Source organism: Saccostrea echinata, unplaced genomic scaffold (assembly GCF_033153115.1).
Source record: "Saccostrea echinata isolate AGI-Se365-2 ecotype Australia unplaced genomic scaffold, CSIRO_AGI_Sech_v1 ptg000027l, whole genome shotgun sequence".
NCBI lineage: Eukaryota > Metazoa > Mollusca > Bivalvia > Ostreida > Ostreidae > Saccostrea > Saccostrea echinata.
Window position 1 is genome coordinate 10,316,429 of NW_026889776.1, and position 24,529 is coordinate 10,340,957.

At 29.6% G+C, this 24,529-nt stretch overlaps 1 long non-coding RNA gene and 1 other non-coding gene across 3 annotated transcripts in view; one reads left to right on the plus strand and one right to left on the minus strand.

Moving 5' to 3' along the window:
• Positions 1-24,529, plus strand: part of LOC133193365 (uncharacterized) — a 103,366-nt gene that overhangs the window by 16,548 nt on the left and 62,289 nt on the right. The window contains exon 1 of one of the 2 annotated variants that reach the window (XR_009721917.1): positions 18,626-18,817. The exons of the other annotated variant lie outside the window; for it this stretch is intronic. This is a non-coding gene — a long non-coding RNA (uncharacterized LOC133193365). Of the gene's footprint in view, positions 1-18,625; positions 18,818-24,529 lie in introns of those variants that run through there. 2 annotated transcript variants of the gene reach the window in all.
• Positions 19,896-19,969, minus strand: Trnat-ugu (transfer RNA threonine (anticodon UGU)). Its single transcript has one exon. It is a non-coding gene; the product is annotated as a tRNA-Thr (tRNA).

Sequence of the window (24,529 nt, forward strand, 5' to 3'; positions counted from 1 at the left end):
CATTGAAATATGAGTAAAAAAAACTAGGTCCAACTTAATATCTCATTATTAACTTTCTTTATAATTTTAAAACAATTTAATGAAATTTGTCATGCACACTTACTTGGTATTGACACAATAATGAAGATGACACTAAACATTCAATAATGACTGCACATCATCCAAATATATCATCCAATATCATATCTCACATTTCGATGAGAAGTAAATAGCTGTCTTTTCCCTTGATGAAGCCTGTACATCTTGTAAGTTCCAAATCACTGCCAAATCACATTTAAGGGGACCGACTGGGGTTTTCATTGCGCAATACTTTGCGCAGCATAGTAAAATAAAGCATATTTATTCTTGTAAAGCAACTAGTTTTACATTATTTATAACAATTAACAAATTTAGGAAATCTCAGGTTAAAAAATCTAATTACGTTATTAAATAACTGATTTTTTAAATGATTTTTCAAATGATTTGTAGATAGACGTCGTAATAGTGTGTTTTTGACGTTATGAATAACCGAAGTTCTTTAAGCGGGGTCATTAATTTTGTCATAAAATAAAAAGTATAAGATAGATGCTCTTGAAATTTTAAACATAGGAAATTGAGAATCTCATAATCATCTTAATTATTTTTTATGTAAATCTGTGGTATCTGTCATGTTTTGTTGTACTCCATAAAAACAGGAAAATATCATGAATTTTGACGTTTTGAGATGCCCCCTCTGGAAACCAGACGGTAGAATATTGTGTTTTTTCAATAAAAATGTACAATATAGTATTACCCCTCAAATAATATAATTTGAACAAAAAGTCTATAGTAGTATTTGTATAATTTGCTCCGAAGTGTGAAAAAATGGTATTTTCCTATATAATCCTGTAGTAAATGTACCTGTATTTTGAGATGGTCCCTACAAAATAACCAGACGGTAGATTTTCACTAAACTTGGCATGTATACGAAAGTCAATCTAAGGTACATATGGTATAAAATTAAAGAGTTTCTCTATAGTAGTTTTCACACAATAAAACCCCATTCGGCTCCCTTAAATTGACTTCTAAGAAATGAATATGATGAATATAAAATAATAAAGTAAATGATTTCTCCTTATTCATGAGAGTTGATCATCAATTTCTTATATTCTCTCACAAATTTACGTATAAAAAATTCCTTTAATTGGTTTTGATACACAAAATAAATCATTTTCATGCAAATACATTTTTAGTTTTGCATCACTCAAACAATTTATTTAGAAAATACACTCGCTTATTTCCTATTTCAAACCTGTTTACTTGTGCTCATGTGCACAAGGAAATATGGGTCAAAAAACTAGGTCCAACCTGATTGATCATTATTCGCCTTCTTTAGAATTTCAAATCAATTTCATGAAATTTCTCATGCACACTTATTTGGTATTGACACAATGATGAAGATGACACTAAACATTCAATAATGACTGCACATCATCAAAATTTATATTCCAATATCATATCTCACATTCCGATGAGAAGTAAATAGCTGTATTTCCCTTGATAAAGCCTGTACATCTTGTGAGTTTTTAATCACTGCCAAATCCCATTTTAACTGACTTCTAAGGAATTAAAATGATGAATATAAAATAAAAAAGTACATGATTTCTCCGTCTTTTTGAGAGAGGATCATCAATTTCTTATATTCTCTCACAAATTTACATATTAAAAAATCCTTTAATTGGTTTTGATACACAAAATAAATCATTTCATGCAAATACTTTTTAGTTTTGCATCACTCAATCAACTTATTTAGAAAATACACTCACTTATTTCCAATTTCAAACCAGTTTACTTGTGCTCATGTGCACAAGGAAATATGGGTGAAAAAACTAGGTCCAACTTGATTGATCATTATTAGCTTTCTTCAGAATTTCAAAACAATTTCATGAAATTTCTCATGAACACTTACTTGGTATTGACACAATAATGAAGATGACACTTAACATTCAAAAATGACTTCACATCATCAAAATATATCATCCAGTACCATATCTCACAATTTGATGAGGATTAAATAGCTGTCTTTTCCGTTGATAAAGCCTGTACATCCTGTGAGTCCCAAATCACATTTAAATTGACTTCTAAGAAATGAATATGATGAATATAATATAATAAAGTACATGATTTCTCCCTATTTTTTTTTTTAAAGGGGATCATCAATTTCTTATATTCTCTCACAAATTTATATATAAAAAATTCCTTTAATTGGTTTTTATACACAAAATAAATCATTTTCATGCAAATACATTTTTAGTTTTGCATCACTCAAACACTTTATTTAGAAAATACACTCGCTTATTTCCTATTTCAATCCAGTTTACTTGTGCTCATGTGCACATTGAAATATGAGTAAAAAAAACTAGGTCCAACTTAATATCTCATTATTAACTTTCTTTATAATTTTAAAACAATTTAATGAAATTTGTCATGCACACTTACTTGGTATTGACACAATAATGAAGATGACACTAAACATTCAATAATGACTGCACATCATCCAAATATATCATCCAATATCATATCTCACATTTCGATGAGAAGTAAATAGCTGTCTTTTCCCTTGATGAAGCCTGTACATCTTGTAAGTTCCAAATCACTGCCAAATCACATTTAAGGGGACCGACTGGGGTTTTCATTGCGCAATACTTTGCGCAGCATAGTAAAATAAAGCATATTTATTCTTGTAAAGCAACTAGTTTTACATTATTTATAACAATTAACAAATTTAGGAAATCTCAGGTTAAAAAATCTAATTACGTTATTAAATAACTGATTTTTTAAATGATTTTTCAAATGATTTGTAGATAGACGTCGTAATAGTGTGTTTTTGACGTTATGAATAACCGAAGTTCTTTAAGCGGGGTCATTAATTTTGTCATAAAATAAAAAGTATAAGATAGATGCTCTTGAAATTTTAAACATAGGAAATTGAGAATCTCATAATCATCTTAATTATTTTTTATGTAAATCTGTGGTATCTGTCATGTTTTGTTGTACTCCATAAAAACAGGAAAATATCATGAATTTTGACGTTTTGAGATGCCCCCTCTGGAAACCAGACGGTAGAATATTGTGTTTTTTCAATAAAAATGTACAATATAGTATTACCCCTCAAATAATATAATTTGAACAAAAAGTCTATAGTAGTATTTGTATAATTTGCTCCGAAGTGTGAAAAAATGGTATTTTCCTATATAATCCTGTAGTAAATGTACCTGTATTTTGAGATGGTCCCTACAAAATAACCAGACGGTAGATTTTCACTAAACTTGGCATGTATACGAAAGTCAATCTAAGGTACATATGGTATAAAATTAAAGAGTTTCTCTATAGTAGTTTTCACACAATAAAACCCCATTCGGCTCCCTTAAATTGACTTCTAAGAAATGAATATGATGAATATAAAATAATAAAGTAAATGATTTCTCCTTATTCATGAGAGTTGATCATCAATTTCTTATATTCTCTCACAAATTTACGTATAAAAAATTCCTTTAATTGGTTTTGATACACAAAATAAATCATTTTCATGCAAATACATTTTTAGTTTTGCATCACTCAAACAATTTATTTAGAAAATACACTCGCTTATTTCCTATTTCAAACCTGTTTACTTGTGCTCATGTGCACAAGGAAATATGGGTCAAAAAACTAGGTCCAACCTGATTGATCATTATTCGCCTTCTTTAGAATTTCAAATCAATTTCATGAAATTTCTCATGCACACTTATTTGGTATTGACACAATGATGAAGATGGCACTAAACATTCAATAATGACTGCACATCATCAAAATTTATATTCCAATATCATATCTCACATTCCGATGAGAAGTAAATAGCTGTATTTCCCTTGATAAAGCCTGTACATCTTGTGAGTTTTTAATCACTGCCAAATCCCATTTTAACTGACTTCTAAGGAATTAAAATGATGAATATAAAATAAAAAAGTACATGATTTCTCCGTCTTTTTGAGAGAGGATCATCAATTTCTTATATTCTCTCACAAATTTACATATTAAAAAATCCTTTAATTGGTTTTGATACACAAAATAAATCATTTCATGCAAATACTTTTTTAGTTTTGCATCACTCAATCAACTTATTTAGAAAATACACTCACTTATTTCCAATTTCAAACCAGTTTACTTGTGCTCATGTGCACAAGGAAATATGGGTGAAAAAACTAGGTCCAACTTGATTGATCATTATTAGCTTTCTTCAGAATTTCAAAACAATTTCATGAAATTTCTCATGAACACTTACTTGGTATTGACACAATAATGAAGATGACACTTAACATTCAAAAATGACTTCACATCATCAAAATATATCATCCAGTACCATATCTCACAATTTGATGAGGATTAAATAGCTGTCTTTTCCGTTGATAAAGCCTGTACATCCTGTGAGTTCCAAATCACATTTAAATTGACTTCTAAGAAATGAATATGATGAATATAATATAAAAAAGTACATGATTTCTCCCTATTTTTTTTTTAAAGGGGATCATCAATTTCTTATATTCTCTCACAAATTTATATATAAAAAATTCCTTTAATTGGTTTTTATACACAAAATAAATCATTTTCATGCAAATACAATTTTAGTTTTGCATCACTCAAACACTTTATTTAGAAAATACACTCGCTTATTTCCTATTTCAATCCAGTTTACTTGTGCTCATGTGCACATTGAAATATGAGTAAAAAAAACTAGGTCCAACTTAATATCTCATTATTAACTTTCTTTATAATTTTAAAACAATTTAATGAAATTTTTCATGCACACTTACTTGGTATTGACACAATAATGAAGATGACACTAAACATTCAATAATGACTGCACATCATCCAAATATATCATCCAATATCATATCTCACATTGCGATTAGAAGTAAATAGCTGTCTTTTCCTTTGATGAAGCCTGTACATCTTGTAAGTTCCAAAACACTGCCAAATAAAATTTAAATTGACTTCTAAAAATGAATATGATGAATATAAAATTAATAAAGTACATGATTTCTCCCTATTCATGAGATTTGATCATCAATTTCATATATCCTCTCATAAATTTACATATAAAAATTCCTTTAATTGGTTTTGATATACAAAATAAATCATTTTCATGCAAATAGATTGTTATGATTTGTATCACTCAAACAATTTATTTAGAAAATACACTCACTTATTTCCAATTTCAAACCAGTTTACTTGTGCTCATGTGCACAAGGAAATATGGGTGAAAAAACTAATAAATCCAACTTCATTGATCATTATTAGCTTTCTTCAGAATTTCAAAACAATTTCATGAAATTTCTCATGCACACTTACTTGGTATTGACACAATGATGAAGATGACACTAAGCATTCAATTATGACTGCACATCTTCAAAATATATCATGCAATATCATATCTTAAATTGCGATGAGAAGTATACAGCTGTCTTTTCCCTTGATAAAGCCTGTACATCTTGTGAGTTCCAAATCACTGCCAAAGCACATTTAAACTGGCTGCTAAGAATTGAAAATTATGAATACAAAACAATAAAGTACATGATTTCTCCCTATTCCTGAGAGTGGGTCATCAATTTCTTATAATTATTCTCTCACAAATTTACATATAAAAATTCCTTTTATTGGTTCTTATACACAAAATAAATCACTTTCATGCAAATTGATTTTTAAGTTTTGCATCACTCAATCATGTTATTTAGAAAATACACTGACTTATTTTCCTATTTCAAACCAGTTTACTTGTGTTTATGTGCACATGGAAATATGGGTGGAAAAAAACTAAGTCCAATATGATTGATCATTATTAGCTTTCTTCAGATTTTAAAAAAAAGATAATGAAATTTTTCAAGCACACTTACTTGGTATTGACACAATAATGAAGATGACACTAAACATTCAATAATGACTGCACATCATCCAAATATACCATCCAATATCATATCTCACATTGCGATTAGAAGTAAATAGCTGTCTTTTCCTTTGATGAAGCCTGTACATCTTGTAAGTTCCAAATCACTGCCAAATAAAATTTAAATTGACTTCTAAAAATGAATATGATGAATATAAAACAATAAAGTACATGATTTCTCCCTATTCATGAGAGTTGATCATCAATTTCATATATTCTCTCATAAATTTACATATAAAAATTCCTTTAATTGGTTTTTATATACAAAATAAATCATTTTTATGCAAATAGATTATTATGATTTGCATCACTCAAACAATTTATTTAGAAAATAACTCACTTATTTCCAATTTCAAACCAGTTTACTTGTGCACATGTGCACATGAAAATATGAGTGAAAAAAAAAAACTAAGTCCAACTTGGTATATCATTATTAGCTTTCTTTAGAATTTTAAAACAATTTCATGAAATATGTCATGCACACTTACTTGGTATTGACACAATAATGAAGATGACACTAAACATTCAATAATGACTGCACATCATCCAAATAAACCATCCAATATCATATCTCACATTGCGATTAGAAGTAAATAGCTGTCTTTTCCTTTGATAAAGCCTGTACATCTTGTAAGTTCCAAATCACTGCCAAATAAAATTTAAATTGACTTCTAAAAATGAATATGATGAATATAAAACAATAAAGTACATGATTTCTCCCTATTCATGAGAGTTGATCATCAATTTCATATATTCTCTCATAAATTTACATATAAAAATTCCTTTAATTGGTTTTTATATACAAAATAAATCATTTTTATGCAAATAGATTATTATGATTTGCATCACTCAAACAATTTATTTAGAAAATAACTCACTTATTTCCAATTTCAAACCAGTTTACTTGTGCACATGTGCACATGAAAATATGAGTGAAAAAAAAAAACTAAGTCCAACTTGGTATATCATTATTAGCTTTCTTTAGAATTTTAAAACAATTTCATGAAATATGTCATGCACACTTACTTGGTATTGACACAATAATGAAGATGACACTAAACATTCAATAATGACTGCACATCATCCAAATAAACCATCCAATATCATATCTCACATTGCGATTAGAAGTAAATAGCTGTCTTTTCCTTTGATAAAGCCTGTACATCTTGTAAGTTCCAAATCACTGCCAAATAAAATTTAAATTGACTTCTAAAAATGAATATGATGAATATAAAATTAATAAAGTACATGATTTCTCCCTATTCATGAGATTTGATCATCAATTTCATATATTCTCTCATAAATTTACATATAAAAATTCCTTTAATTGGTTTTTATATACAAAATAAATCATTTTCATGCAAATAGATTGTTATGATTTGTATCACTCAAACAATTTATTTAGAAAATACACTCACTTATTCCATATTTCAAACCAGTTCACTTGTGCTCATGTGCACAAGGAAATATGGGTGAAAAAACTAATAAGTCCAACTTCATTGATCATTATTAGCTTTCTTCAGAATTTCAAAACAATTTCATGAAATTTCTCATGCACACTTACTTGGTATTGACACAATGATGAAGATGACACTAAACATTCAATAATGACTGCACATCTTCAAAATATATCATGCAATATCATATCTCACATTGCGATGAGAAGTAAATAGCTGTCTTTTCCCTTGATAAAGCCTGTACATCTTGTGAGTTCCAAATCACTGCCAAAGCACATTTAAACTGGCTGCTAAGAATTGAAAATTATGAATACAAAACAATAAAGTACATGATTTCTCCCTATTCCTGGGAGTGGGTCATCAATTTCTTATAATTATTCTCTCAGAAATTTACATATAAAAATTCTTTTAATTGGTTCTTATACACAAAATAAATCATTTCATGCAAATTGATTTTTAAGTTTTGCATCACTCAATCATGTTATTTAGAAAATACACTGACTTATTTTTCCTATTTCAAACCAGTTTACTTGTGTTTATGTGCACATGGAAATATGGGTGGAAAAAAACTAAGTCCAATATGATTGATCATTATTAGCTTTCTTCAGAATTTTAAAAAAAATTAATGAAATTTTTCATGCACACTTACTTGGTATTGACACAATAATGAAGATGACACTAAACATTCAATAATGACTGCACATCATCCAAATATATCATCCAATATCATATCTCACATTGCGATTAGAAGTAAATAGCTGTCTTTTCCTTTGATGAAGCCTGTACATCTTGTAAGTTCCAAATCACTGCCAAATAAAATTTAAATTGACTTCTAAAAATGAATATGATGAATATAAAATTAATAAAGTACATGATTTCTCCCTATTCATGAGATTTGATCATCAATTTCATATATTCTCTCATAAATTTACATATAAAAATTCCTTTAATTGGTTTTTATATACAAAATAAATCATTTTCATGCAAATAGATTGTTATGATTTGTATCACTCAAACAATTTATTTAGAAAATACACTCACTTATTCCATATTTCAAACCAGTTTACTTGTGCTCATGTGCACAAGGAAATATGGGTGAAAAAACTAATAAGTCCAACTTGAAATATCATTATTAGCTTTCTCCAGAATTTCAAAACAATTTCATGAAATTTCTCATGCACACTTACTTGGTATTGACACAATAATGAAGATGACACTTAACATTCAATAATGACTGCACATCTTCAAAATATATCATGCAATATCACAACTCAAATTGCGATGGGAAGTATATAGCTGACTTTTCCCTTGATAAAGCCTGTACATCTTGTGAGTTCCAAATCACTGCCAAAGCACATTTAAACTGGCTGCTAAGAATGGAAAATTATGAATATAAAACAATAAAGTACATGATTTCTCCCTATTCCTGAGAGTGGGTCATCAATTTCTTATAATTATTCTCTCACAAATTTACATATAAAAATTCCTTTAATTGGTTTTTATACACAAAATAAATCATTTTCATGCAAATTGATTTTTAAGTTTTGCATCACTCAAACATGTTATTTAGAAAATACACTGACTTATTTTCCTATTTTAAACCAGTTTACTTGTGTTTATGTGCACATGGAAATATGGGTGGAAAAAAACTAAGTCCAACTTGAAATATCATTATTGGTTTTCTTCAGAATTTCAAAGAAATTTTATGAAATTTTTCATGCACACTTACTTGGTATTGACACAATAATGAAGATGACACTAAACATTCAATAATGACTGCACATCATCCAAATATATCATCCAATATCATATCTCACATTGCGATTAGAAGTAAATAGCTGTCTTTTCCTTTGATGAAGCCTGTACATCTTGTAAGTTCCAAATCACATTTAAACTGGCTGCTAAAAATTGAAAATGATGAATATAAAATAATAAAGTACATGATTTCTCCCTATTCATGAGAGTGGATCATCAATTTCTTATATTATATTATATATTCGTGGTTTATCTAGGTTCAAGTTCTGGTCTGGATTATGATCCAAGAATTTACATCTGCTTTAAATTAACCTGCCAAAATTAACAAATCATTTTTTCAAAAAAAAAAAGTTCACCTTAATGTCAAAGCTTTGGCTATTTTAAAAATTGTAAAATTTAATTCTTATAACACTAAATTAGAATTGATAATATGCAACGATTAACGATATTTTCAATTAGATAAATATTCAAACTATTTTTTTTTCTTACTTTTAATATTTTACATCTAGCAATGGTTATTATTCGCTTTGAAAAAAAGGCATTAAGTGTACACTCAGTGTTTCAAATTAAAAATGTATTTGATAAGTTAATAAGATGGCACATTCAAAAAATTAAACAGAAAAAAATGTAAGTCAAACCAATCAAACGATTTTCTTTTAATCCAATTAAATAATTATATTGTATATACAGAAAAAAAAGTAATTGTCCCCCTGTTATGAAGTTGATTCCTTCCTTTGTTTTCCTACAAAGTTCAAAACCTCATACTTAGTGCTAGAAAAAATAAATAGCTGACATTTCCCTTTGATAAAGCCTGTATATCTTTTGGATTTCAAAACACTGCCAAATAGCAGGAAAACTGACTGCTCAGAATTAAAATTATGAATATGAAGTAATAAAGGCCCTGATTTTCCCTATTGATGAGAGTGGATCATCAATATCTCATATTTTGTCACAAATTTACACATAAAATTCTCCCTAATCGGCCTTTATAGACAAACTAAATTATTTTCATGGTAATATTTTTTTTAGATTTGCATCAATCAATATATATAGAAAATACACTCACTCATTCCCTCTTTCAAACTAATTAGCTTGTACTCACGTGCAGCAGAGAATTGGGGTGAGTCCAATTTGATTTATCTTTTTCAGGTTCCTTTAGAATTTTTTAAAGGATATCAAGAAATTTTATGCACCCTTTCTTGGCATTGGGAAATGATGATGATGACACTAAACATTCAATAATGGCTGCACATTATCAAAATACATCATCCAACATCATATGTCACATTGCGATTAGATGTAAATAGCTGCTTTTTCCCAAGATAAAGCTTGTACATGTACATACTTTGGATTGGAAATCACTTCCAAATAGCAGGAAAACTGACTGTTAAGAAATGAAAAGGATGAATATAAAGTAATAAAGTCCCTCATTTTTTCCTATTGATGAGAGTGGATCATACATTTCTCATATTTTCTTGAAAATTTAAATATAAAATGTTCATTAATTGGCCTTTATAGATAAAACAAAAAAAAAATCATGGAAAAAATTGTTTTTAGATTTGCATCAATCAATCAATATATGTATAAAATACACTCCCTCATTCTCTTTTTCAAACAAATTAGCCTGTACTTATCTGCACAAAGGAATTCGAGTAAAAAAAACTAAGTCCAACTTGATTTATCATCTTCATATTCCTTCAGAATGCCGTAAGGATTTCAAGAAATCTTTTATGCACCCTTTCTTCACATTGGAAAAATGATAAAGATGACACTAAACATTCAATAATGGCTGCACATTATCAAAATATATCATCCAGCATCCTATGTCACATTGCCATTAGAAATAAATAGCTGTCTTTTCCCTTTGATAAAGGCTGTACATCTTGTGGATTTCAAATCACTGCCAAATAGCAGGAAAACTGACTGCTAAGAAATGAAAATGATGAATGTAGTTTAATAAAGTCCCTCATATTTCCCTACTGATGAGAGAGGATTATCATTTTCTCATATTTTGTCACGAATTTACACATAAAATTTTCCCTTATTGTCTTTTATAGACAAAATACATTATTTTCATGGAAATAATTTTTTTAGATATGCATCACTCAATCAATACATTTAGAAAATACATTCACTCATTCCCTATTTTGAACCAATTAGCCTGTACTAATGAGCGCAATTGAAATCGGTTAAAAAAAATAAGGCTAATTTGAATAATCATCTTCAGGTTCCTTTTTTTTTAAAAAAAGGATTTTATGTAATCTTTCATGCACCCTTTCTTGGCATTGAAAAGAAATGATGTAGATTGCACTAAACATTCAATAATGACTGCACATTATCAAAATATAAAATCCAACATAATATGTCACATTGCGAATAGGAATAAATAGCTGCCTTTTCCCTAGATAAAGCCAGTTCATCCTGTTGATTGCAAATCACTCCCAAATAGCATGAAAACTGACTGATAAGAGAAATGAAAATGATGAATATAAATTAATCAAGTCCTTCATTTTTCTCTATTGATGAGTGTGGATGATCAATTTTTCATATTTTGTCACAAATTTACATGTAAAATTTTCCCTAATTGGTCTTTATATCTAAAATAAAAATCACGGAAATATTTTTTGTTGATTTGCATCAATCAATCAATATTTATAGAAAATACACTCACTCATTCCCTATTTAAAACCAATTAGCCGGTCCTCATGTGCATAAGGGAATTCGTGTAAAAGAAAAAAAATTAAGTAAAATTTTATTTATCATTTACATATTCCTTCAGAATTAAATAAGGATTTCCGGAAATCTTTTATGCACCCTTTCTTGACATTGGGAAAATGATGAAGATGACACTAAAAATTCAATAATGACTGCACATTATCAAAATATATCATCCAACAGCATATGTCCCACTGCGATAAGAGGTAAATAGCTGTCTTTTCCCTAGATAAAGCCTGTACACCCTCTGGATTGCAAATCACTGCCAAATAAATGAAAACTGACTGCTAAGAATTGAAAATGATTAATATAAAGTAATAAAGGCCCTCATTTTCCCCTATTGATGAGAGTGGATCATCAATTTCTCATTTTTTTTTTTTTTTGGTCACAAATTTACACTTAAAATTTCTTTAGTAGGCTTTTATAGACATAATAAATATTTTTTACGGAAGTATTTTTTTTAGATTTGCATCACTCAATCAATATATTTAGAAATTACACTCATTCAATCCCTCTTTCACATCATATGTCACATTGCCATTAGAAATAAATAGCTGCCTTTTCCCTAGACAAAGCCTGTAGATCTTCTGGATTTCAAATCACTGCCAAAAAGCAGGAAAACTGACTACTTTAAAATGAAAATGATGAATATAAATTAATAAAGTCCCTCATTTTCCCCTATTGATGAGAGTCGATCATCAATTTCTTATATTTTGTCACAAATTTACATATAAAACTTTCCCTAACTGGCCTTTATAGACAAAATTAATTATGAATAATAAATAATAATTAAAAAAAAAACTTTCCATTTCAAAACAAAAATACATAAAAGTATAATTTAAATATATTATTAATACCATCATTTTTGTACTTCATTGAAATTAATACAGAAAAAAAATAGATTACCAAACACTAGGTAGCTTATTTTTGTATTAAAATCTGACTATTTTTTACAGGGTATTATTTTTGTATTTTGGGGAAATTAGATTATTTTCAGTATAACATTTTATATTTTTGTGGACTTAGTTTTTTTACAAGTGTATTTTTCTGTATCAAAATTGAACTTAGTAATTTTACAGAAAATTACATGCAGTTAATCTGTATTATTTGCAAAGTATTTAAAACTGGCATGTGATTTTAAGGAACTTCATCCTTTGAAAGGGAGTTATAATTCAAACTTATTTTTATTGTCAGGATTATTAACAGTATTTAAAACTGGCATATGATTTTAAAGAACTTCATCTTTAGAAAGGGAGCTATGGGTATAAGTTGGATGATCACTTGCAGATTAATCCCCGGAACCTTCAAAATACAATGCAAATAATGAGCCTTAGAAACGCAGAGAATGTTTTTACCTGCTTCTGTGCAGGCTACAGTACATTATTTGTCAGATATATATAATACTTATAGCAATATGACATATATGTGGACTATACACTTTGAGGATACGAAGAGATAGTTGAATGTATTATGTCATCTTCATTACTTAAACAATGTCCTGCAGTATGGCATGATGGCCTTTAAGAAATACTACTGGGAATTTGGATAAAAATATTTAAATACGACAGTCACAAGAGGTTGGACTTAAAAGGTTTTCATCCAAATTCCCATGTGAACATTTGCACTTGCAAGGTCCTGTCAAGCAGATAATGCACGGATGTATTTCCGACATCTATTCATTGAATGAAACAAAACTAAAGTGTATTTGCAGGGAAATATTCTTTAATAAATGTGAGATAAAAAGGAATTTTTTCATGTCATTTTACTACAGAACATGGGAATTTGATGATCAACTCTTATTATTAAAGTAAATAGTATATCTAGATCACTTTAAGTCTATCATTTTCAAGTTATGATGAGAATGAATGAGCATTGGTATTTTCTAATGATTTGAAATCTACATGCTGTACAGATTTTAGCAAGGCATCTGTTGTCAGCTACTTTACTACTTATCACAATATGATATGTGGTCTAATTAATTTTGATGATATTCTGATATAGTTGAATGTTAAATGTCATATATCAATGTCATTAAAAATGCCATGTAATTGTGCTTCTTTGAATTTTAGAAGTCCTATAATGAATTTAGAGAGAAATTTCTACTCTAAATACAAAAACAGGATGGACTCAAGAATATTTTTTTTTTCATTCGAACTCTCTTTTGCACATGAGCACAAGCAAAGTCCTTTCCTACATCAACTGATGGAATAAAACAAAACTAAGGTATATATTCTTATGGAAATCATTATTTTATAAATAGAGACAAAAGGAGAATTTTTTCATGTTATTTCATGACAGGATATGAAAGGCTCCTAATCCACTTTTATAACTAATTAAATTTTCTGATTTGTAAGGAATCTATCAGCTATTTACTATTAGTTGCATTATGACATATAATGCGGACTTACAAAGTTTGACGATGAAAAGAGACAGTGTTAGTTAAGGGTATTACTTCATTACTTTAATAATTTTCTGTTATCCTGCAAAATAGAATTTAAGAAATCCTTTTATGATTTATGAGAAATCTATAAATACAAAATCAGGTTGCGTTTGCACTTTTATCACCTAATCTCTCCTGTGCACATGAGCACAGGCAAATTCTTTGAAGCAGACAATCTATGGGGGTATTTCCAACATCTATTGATTTATTGAAACATCACTAAGTAGCATATTTTACAGGTAAATCCATGATTTTAAAAACTTTGAGACTAAAATGGAAATTTTGACAAATGATTTAACGACAAAAAAAACTAGAAGCTGATGATCAACTCTTATCACTAATTTATATTCTATGTCTAGCTCATTTAATTTACATCTCTTTATCTTATCTCGTTATATTGAGTTTGTAATGATTTGAAATCCACCTGCTGTGCATGCTTTAGCATATATGACATATAATGTGGGCTTGATTTAAAGAGATAGTTAAATAATAAGTGACATCTTTATTACTTTTTCTTAAGCCCTGCAATAGTGCATATACCTTGAATTTTGGTAGAAATCTACAAATACTATTGAAATTTTGTTCAGACTTTCTCAATTCAAACTTTCATGAGCACAAGAGCACAGTCAGGGTGCTTTGAAGCAGACAATGTGTGAGAGTATTTCTTATACATGTACATTGATTAAATAAAAAAACTGAGTATATATTTGCATGGGAATCAAAAGCCAAAAAGGGAAATATTGAAGTTCTCAAATAATTTATTTCAGGTGATTCACTCTTATTTCTTTTTCTAAGTCACTTTATATATACCATTTTCAGCTCATTTCAAATATTTTCCAGTGACATTTTCGACTGGTTTTGAAATCTGTTTTTTGACAAACTGTACACAGGGACTGTCAACTTATTACTACATGTGGTATCAGTTTGCATTTGACATATAATATGGAGTTATATGTTTTCCATAATTAGAAAACCAAGATACTTCATAACTTAAAAAAAAACGGTAATTGTGTCTTTAATCGAGAATTTATATAATTCGTATAAAACAATTTTCTTTCAAATCACAATCATGGAAGAGAAAATATATAAATATTAAAAATAACTCATATCTGCATATGAAATTTTAGAAATATCAGAAATGTACTAACTCGAAGAATAACTCTTCATTGTATTTGTCTGTAAGTATATATGTTTATGCCTATTAGATCCCTGATATGGAAATAAATGCTATTCTATTCTATTCACATATTAAGATCTTAAAGAAGGGGGGGGGGGCAAATTTTGCTAGCTAGCTTGTGGTTTTTGCTGGATTTCAGATTTTCTGCACAAGTTGTAAATTGATACAGCAATACCGCATTCCTATGCAGACGACTCTGTTAAAAAGCAGGGCAATGTAGGTCAAAAATCTGTTTTCCCCGACGAAGCGATTGAAACAAAAAAAGTCTGGCATTCATGTAAACGAGAGGCTCACTGGGGGTCTTGCTGTATCTTAAGATTGCATTTAATTATAATGCATGTATCAGAATTATTTCATTAAAAAAATGTAGAGAACAAATGAATCTTTGCATTAGTAAAATGAAATTGGATTTCATACAAATAAAAAATTGAATAAATGAATGAATAGATAAAGGAAAAGAAACAAGATGTTGCAAACTTTTTTAATTTGTTTGCTTAATTGTTTTCTTAAGCAAAATCGTATGATCATAAAACTTCCAGGGAGTTCCTGGTGCATGTCAGATAGCCTTCAAGAACTTACATGAACGTTCTTTTGACAAGAAGAAAAAGAAGGTCATTCGATGATCCTATACTATAATTAAGCATTGCTAGTAGCAATACATAATAATTACTTCGTCCAAAATGTGTGGGGCACAGTTCAATGCTCAGTTGGAATGAAAATAATTAAGTTTCAAAATATAAACTATAAAATCATAGCATATTTTGTAGAATGGTGGGGAATTCGTGTACTTTATTATCTATGTTGTTTACCTTTAATTTCATTCTTTGAAATGCAGTGCATCTAGACATATAACAATTAAATTATCCCACTTGTTATTTGGTATAATTATGCTTCAAATGATATACGACCCCCCCCCCCCCCCCGCCCAAAAAAAATACTTCTATACTTACAAAAAGATAATAAAAGATGAAATTGTTGTTCATGTCTATACTTATGAAAAGATAATAAAAGATGAAATTCATCTTAGGAAATTGTTGTTCATGTCTATAAATGTATGAGACTAATTTTTTTTCATGCAAAATAAATTGCAAATCAAAGATCATCGATCCTCTGAAACGTACAATCATTTAAAATAAAAATAAACTAAAAATCTATTCCATTATAAGAGTTTGTAAAAGACTAATGACCTTTTCTGTTTATTAATTGCTTGTCAATATTTTTAACCCCCCCCCCCCTTCAAACAATTGTATTTTCTTTGGAGAAATAGACAGTTAATAACTAGCCTTCTATACTTCTCTAAAAGAGAAAATCCACTTTAATATTTTTAAATATATTATGTATATTAAATAACAGTTGCATTTCGATCTATAGTTTCTACGTTTTTACAGAAACATTTATTACATGTAAGTCAACAAAATACAGGTTTTTATATTTGACAATATACAATAGTTCTGGCTATAGGAGCTGATTTACACCATCGATTTTTTTCATTAAAATGAATATGTAACAAATATTAAGTTTTCCAGGACTGTTTTGAAAATCTTTTGAGGTAATTAATCCTGAACCTTTACAGTATTCAGTATAAAATGGCATAATATACGGTTCATCTAGCTCCTTCGTCTAATGATAACATACATATAAGAAAGTTAACTAATTACGTGTCATGACTAGTCATTCCTCCTTTTATTATTAGCATTTTTCTGCTACTGTAGATAGCAAATACAAGTATGGTACAGTGCGTAACATGTTTTTTTGTCATCAATACGATGGAACATTTTTTCTTGCAAATCATATTCACGTCGATCATGACCTTCCCCCCCCCCCCCCCACTTCTTTTAAAATTAAATCTTTGTACAAGTAACCGATAGATAAGCACGCTGCCTTATGCAGACGACCTTGATTTAGGAAGTGTGATATTAACCAGGGCAATGCACATACCGGAAATATGTAGGTCAAAAATCTTGCCTCTTCCATTCTAGAGATAAACATGTTTAATTAAAAAAAGAAGTTTGCATCCAGGATCACTTTAAGAAAGAAAAAGTAAGATGTTTTGTGTATGAGAGAGAGAGAGAGAGAGAGAGAGAGAGAGAGAGAGAGAGAGAGATGTACATATGAGACTTTCAAAAACTTCTATTGATCACGGTTACACCTGGAATAGAAATATAACTATTTTTTTTCAAAACATTCTCCACATCGATGAAGTTCAAATAGCATAAAATATGTTATCTTCATAATAAATCAGATTGTAAGAAAAATCATTCTGAATTTCTTTTTTTTCATTTATTAATTGATTGATTGATTGATTTTTTCTTATTTATCTATTTACTTTTTTAGTGTAGCGTACTATGTATTGGTCTACTGGAACTATTTAACAAGGAAATAAAATAATTGCAAAGATTGATTTGATAAAATTATGTGTAGACTGAAAAGCTTTTTTAAGTTAATTTGGTTAACTTTAAAAGAAATGAAACAATTAAAATCATAGATTTCCTTTTGTTTCGTAATATACATGTAAAATAATTTAATTTTCCTTAATCTCACGACTTGAACCCAATAAATTTCTTTTATCTGAATTTTAGTTCATTTTTCATGTAAATGCAAAGTAGCATGCTTGTCACTAAAATCGAATAATAAGCATTTACTATCAAATTATTTTATTTATCGAGAAATAAATATTAAAAACGAATCGCATACTTTTTGTTCACATGTAGTGCGTCTTCGGCTTTCATAAATCTTTATTAATTTATTTTTTGATTCCTTTGTGTTTAACAAAATATTTTATTTAGTGAACTGTTTGTTCATCTAGACATGAATCTTAAAAAAAAAAGAAAAAAAAAAGAAAGAAAAGAAAACGGATCGCACATAAATTTCCTGAAAGCCTTCGACATTTCATAAAAAAAGTGCGCTATTCTTTTTTAACATTGAAAATAATCTAGATATCCTATAATAAAATAGAGAAATTTGATACATGTAAATTTTTATTTTAAGAATTTCAATCATAAAAAAAAAAAAAAAAAATAATCGTTTTCTTGTAACCCCATATTTCCCCCCTTCCCGCGTTATTCAGCAACATACATAAGAATCGGGATCGGAGTTTGAATTTGATACAAATGGCATGAGGGTGGAGCATGATGGAGGACAGTAGTTTCGTCTGAATTGTTCCTGTTTTTTTTCCTATCGCTAGTAAAAGAATTCAAGTGTATTATAAATGAATAATGATTTTGTGGTGCCTGATATCGTCTCGGCTGATGTATACATATAAAATATGCCGCCGTCGACCTACACCGAGTATGGCCTTGGGATTTAATCATGACTGTCGACTTAGGATGAAGGTAAGCAAAAGCAGATAATGAACAGCCTGGCTTAATTATCACAACAAATTTATATCAACTTCAGATAAACAGACGAATGAGCTGGTCAGTGTATAATAATGGTGAAATATTGACCAGCTTGTTGACCTAACTATGAAACATGATTTTTAAATTAAAAAGCGGCACATTATACTAATAATTAAGAGGTTTTAAAATCATTTCTAAAACACAATATTATTTTTGAAATTGGTTAAAAAATAAAGAGGTTATGATTATTTTTCAGTTTTCATTTTTTTTCAAATTTTGAAACAAAAAGTATTGCCATTTAAAAGAAATCAGACAAAGTATACTGAGTTGCAATTCCTTATTTTGCCAAGTACTTTAAGGTTCATTGATACTCTGATAAGAGAGATAACTCTTAATGACATAAATGTCTATTATTCCTTTATAGGTTTGTCAAGTTGAAATGTCTTTTTTTGTTTAATTTTGCCCCGCAAGCTATAATATCATTGTTTGTATTTTACTTATAAAATACATTTCTGTTGGAAAGTCATGAATTAAAATAAAATTTTGTATAAGTAAGCAGAGGTTTATGTACCTTAAGACAATGTTATATAAACAAAAAAAAAATATTTTGAGCTGAAATGAATGTTTGAATATTTGTGAAGGAATAGTAAAGGTTTAATATTCGATTAGAAATATAGTATTCAAATATTCAATCACTTGTTTAAACTCTTGTTGATAAAATTTTGATGTTTAAGATTAGAACTTAATTTAATTTTACTTTTATTTTGACTCCTCTCGAGATCTAATTACAGTTAGAATCTAAACATAAGAACTAGGGGATACATGTATATGATTAAAAAATTAAATATAAACAAAGAATGCAAAATAACTATTCTCAAGGTAAATCATTACATAAATGTCAACAATAGTTTCATTTTCACAACATGGAGTTTTATTCAGGGCTGAGAACAACAAATTTGTTATCAATCAATGATCATTAAATTTCCGTATGTTTTCTATCAAGGGTTTTACTAAATCTTGCAAGTGACTTGTGTATACATGGTATACGTGTAACAGGAAAGGAGAAAATGTATGGCTGGACCAGGAATTGAACCCGGAACCCCTACATCACAAGTCAGGTGCTCTACCAACTGAGCTACCCAGGCCAATATCCACTGCCCAAACCATTACATTCCTCCCTCCTTAAATTGTCTTCGCCCTCGAAGACACAACCAAGTTCTTATTTGCCCCTGGTGGGACTTTCACCTGCAAGTCTAGGGGTGGTCAACGGCACCAAATCTTTAACAGGAAAGGAGAAAATGTATGGCTGGACCGGGAATCAAACCCGGGATTCCTGCATGACTAGTCAGGTGCTCTACCGACTGAGCTACCCAGGCAGATATACACGGCCCAAACCATTACACGTTTAAGTTTTCTCTTATTAAGACTAAATAATCCTGAAATCAACTTATTTACTTTGATTATATGAAAGACATTCACTGTATTTGACTGATTACTTATGTAAGTGTCATTTTTAGTTAGCAGCATGTTTAGTGTTGTGTAACACTGAATAACATGTGTGAATCTTTGCTTTTCTACAGCACATGTGCAGGAAGCAATTTCAGTTTGGGGGGGGGGGGGGCACAGCCAAACATTTTCAGTGGGGGGGGGCACTATCAACTACCAAAATTCCTTGACATGCAAAAAAAAAAAAAAATAGTATTCTATATATTGGCAAAATTATTTGGGGGGGGGGGGGGCATGCCCCCCCTCCCGGGTTCTTGCATCCATGATGTGTCATTATGTAGCCTGCAGAGCAGAGTGACACTTAGGGATCACTGTACCCGGTGTCTGTCTGTCTGTCTAGCTGTCTGTCCTCACATCTGTTACACCTTATATCTCAAGAACTGCAAGAGGTATGGGTTTCATATTTTGCACATGTACAGCTTGGCACTATGGCTTTTGCATTTTACCATGGTTACCAACCTCTTACCTTTGACCTACTTTTTGAAATATTTTACTGTGTCGATATACAACTTATTTTAGACATTAAAGAGTTGAGTCTAGGCTATTTAGCATGTGCTCTGTTTGTCATAATATATTGTGAAAAAATACAACCATTACAGTCTACTTGACCTTGACTTTTGACCTACTTTGCAAAATATACTGCAGACAGTTTAATTTAACTTATCGTTATGTCTTTTGAATTTAGAGTGGAAGGGATTTGATAATTCACATTTACACATGTTTATAAGCTTATGACTATGTAATTTGACATTGTATGATAAACAGTACCTACAAAAACTGAAAAATCGGTATTCCAAAATAGATGATGTTGACTGACAATTGCGGTAGACAGACTGGATTCTCTTTTGAAGGATTGTTGAAATAACTAATTGATAAATAATTATTTCTAATAATTTCAATTTCATTAATATTCATTTTAGCTTTGAGGGGTTGAAGATTTGTATTTCGATTTGATTATTGGATTCCATCACTGACAGTCTTACTATGCATGTAGCAAATAAATAATTGACAATTCTTAGATTTATTTACATCTTTAATGAAGCTAAAAGCAGGCGACACATGTGTTCTGTGAAACACTGTAGTTTTTACTAATCAAACTGTGAAGACTTCATTGTAATTTCCATTGAAAGAAGTTTATAAATTGTACCATGCTAAAATGGTTTCCTGAATGACTCCGACAATGAGTACAGAAATTAAAACTTTTTTCCCACCACATTATGGCAATTTTCTAACCTTGCATCAGAGAAAGGTCTATCCAGTAAATAATGTGAGATCATTTAAGCACCATGAAAAATATTGTCATGCCGTCTGTAAAAAGTTTCCATCAGCTTGTTTCTCAAATGTTTTACTGACAGAAATTTATTAAATTTATTATTTATTATCATGATTATATGTAGCATATATTTTTCATCTCACCTGAGCTCAAATGAGCTTTTAAGCTCACCTGAGCTGAATGCTCAAGTGAGCCTTTCTGATAACATTTTGTCGGTAGTCTGTTTGTCCATCTAGCTGTCTGCTTGTCCATCTGTCTGTAAACTTTTCAAATTTTCAACTTTTTCTCCAAACCCACTGGGCCACAAAGCTTCCTTGGATGAAGGGATTCAAAGAGCTAGGTACGTTAGCTAATGTCAACAGGCCCTGCAAAATGCTTAAAAAATAAAGTTTGCGTATCCTCACTGACAATGTATATTTATAAAGTTTATGATCCTAAGTCCTTGTATATGTAAATGTTTGGGCGGATCCAAGCCTCTTATGCTGCTATGTAATATCCAAACCTATGCCGTTTCCGGAAAACAAGCAATTTTCTTCACTTTTCACCCGGTTTTTGGGAAAATTCGATGTGGCCACACGCATTGGCCACGTAGATATTTTAACCAGAAATACTATTACATAAAAGGGATTGATTTATACAGGTTTCGTTCTGGCCGTGGGCTGTGGCCACATTGAATTTTTACAAATTCTGATATTATCAGTCGTCTGCTATACGGATCTTGACGTGAGGGGAATGGAATATTAGCTTGGTAATTTGATTATATTCGTAGAAAATAAATAACAATTGAATACATGTTTATTTTATAGAAATCTAAATGATAAAATGCATTACTTTATTAAATCATTTGTAAAAATTTCGTATCCGCGACCACCTTTTTAACTTTCGTTTTCATTCCAGGCAACATTTCGGGAACAAGCAAAACTCAGGCAAATGTACACATAAAACGTCTAAATTTCTGAAGGTCTGTTGTAAAAAGGTTTATCTGAGATGTTTTGGGGTTGTTAAGTTTATAAAAAGGCATCTTATGTTTATTTTAATGCAAAACCCTAACATCTCCAGGTTGTACATCGAACTCTAAATATAGACGTCCTCGTTGTTTACATTGACAACGTACAGTGACGCGCCAAAAGATTTTCCCATTTTTCAGTCTTTCGTTCGAATATTTTACTGTAAACAATACGTTGTTTTATCAAACATTTTGATAAAAAATAATTGAGAATTTCTCATAGTAAGAGAAAACTGTATTCAGATGATTCATTGTAGATATAAAAAAAATCTCAAATTAACGACTTTTTATTATCCGTAAAAATGCTGGAAAGTTTACATGTTTCAATGCACAGATGAATTATTTTAATATTATAGCACTTACACCCTTTCTCCAAAAGCTTAATTAGTACATACTTATACTTATATTTAACGTATGATAATCTTTCAATGAATTAAATTTAACTACCATCACATAGAAACGAAAAAAAAAAAACCATACACAATTTGATATGTTTTTATGTCTTCTCAAAAATAATTGAAATGATAATTGAGAACAGTAGAGACATAAGTATATGTTATTTATGTCCCTGAAAACAGAGAAACAATGCGGTTAAATTCAGGGGGGGGGGGAAGAAGAATGGGGAAATTACATATAACTATTAAGTTTTCCTTCAGAGAAGTTAAGATGAGAATATTAATAAAATAATATTCGACTAACATGATTCTCATTATAATAAAAACTTATGAATGGGACAGCAGCTTCATATAATTTTGTGAAATTCTAAGATACTGAAAATATTTTTTAAAATTTATTTTATATATCTATAATTTTTTTCTAAGTCATTTATTTTACACCCTCCCTTTTGTGACAGGAAAAACTCTCCAAAATATTTGCAAATTCATTGATTCTTACTAAATCAAATGATATTAATAATTAAAATATCTTCCTATGAGATACACATGTATACAATTTGATACTATACAATTATTGCATGACGTGAGGAAAATATGTAGATTTATTCAGCAAAGAAAAATTATATGAATTTTTTTGGTTGAATAAATCTTCATTTTTCCGTAATATTCATGCAATAGATTCTTATTATACCGAAACAAGCAAGGCCTTTAAAAATAAACAGAAACTTTCAAAAAGTTATTGGAACACTTAACCGAAGTCCCTTGGACACTTCGTATTTAGATTTCTTTGTTGCTTTTTTTTTTGTTTTTTGTTTTGTTTTTTTTTGTTTTGTTTTTTTTTTTTTTTTATTGAAGAAGACCGCCAATTTTGTCATTGCATTCAATGCCTTTATTTTAAATTTTGTGATGTCTGCTGTTGTCGGGAGTTTCGTCAATGAACGATTTATAAGTATCGCGAGAAAATGCACTTGGTTTTCCTAGGAGGTTAAATATGATGAAAAGCATGACGACGACACGGAAATATGAAGTTTTATGGCCCCGTTACGTGACAATTTAGAACCAATCAGATACTGCGTTGTATAGAATAATTATAATGAGGTATAAAAATAAGATGTATGTGTAGGGGGAGAACCCCACTTAGGCTTTTTACAAGCTTATATATCATACTTAAAATCTCGAAAATCGGAAAGTTGAACTACTTGGCCAGGTGTCTCAAGGTAACCCCCCCCCCCCCGACCCTTGCCTCTGAAATCCCCCTTCACCAACTCAGGTGACATACGTACCAGGTAGATACTAGTATTGTATTTTGGATATAGAACATTTTAGCGTTACAATATAAAGACTCAGGAGAATTATTTTCAGATCTTAATTGGACCGGACTGCTCTATACATATAAGTTTAAGTGTTGGTATGTGGGGATTGAGGTGGGAGAAGTTATTCAGAATTAAAGGTTTTCTAAACATTAAAAAGAACGTTAATCAGAATGTTCTTTCCCTTTATAAATTACGAGATACACAATATATTTA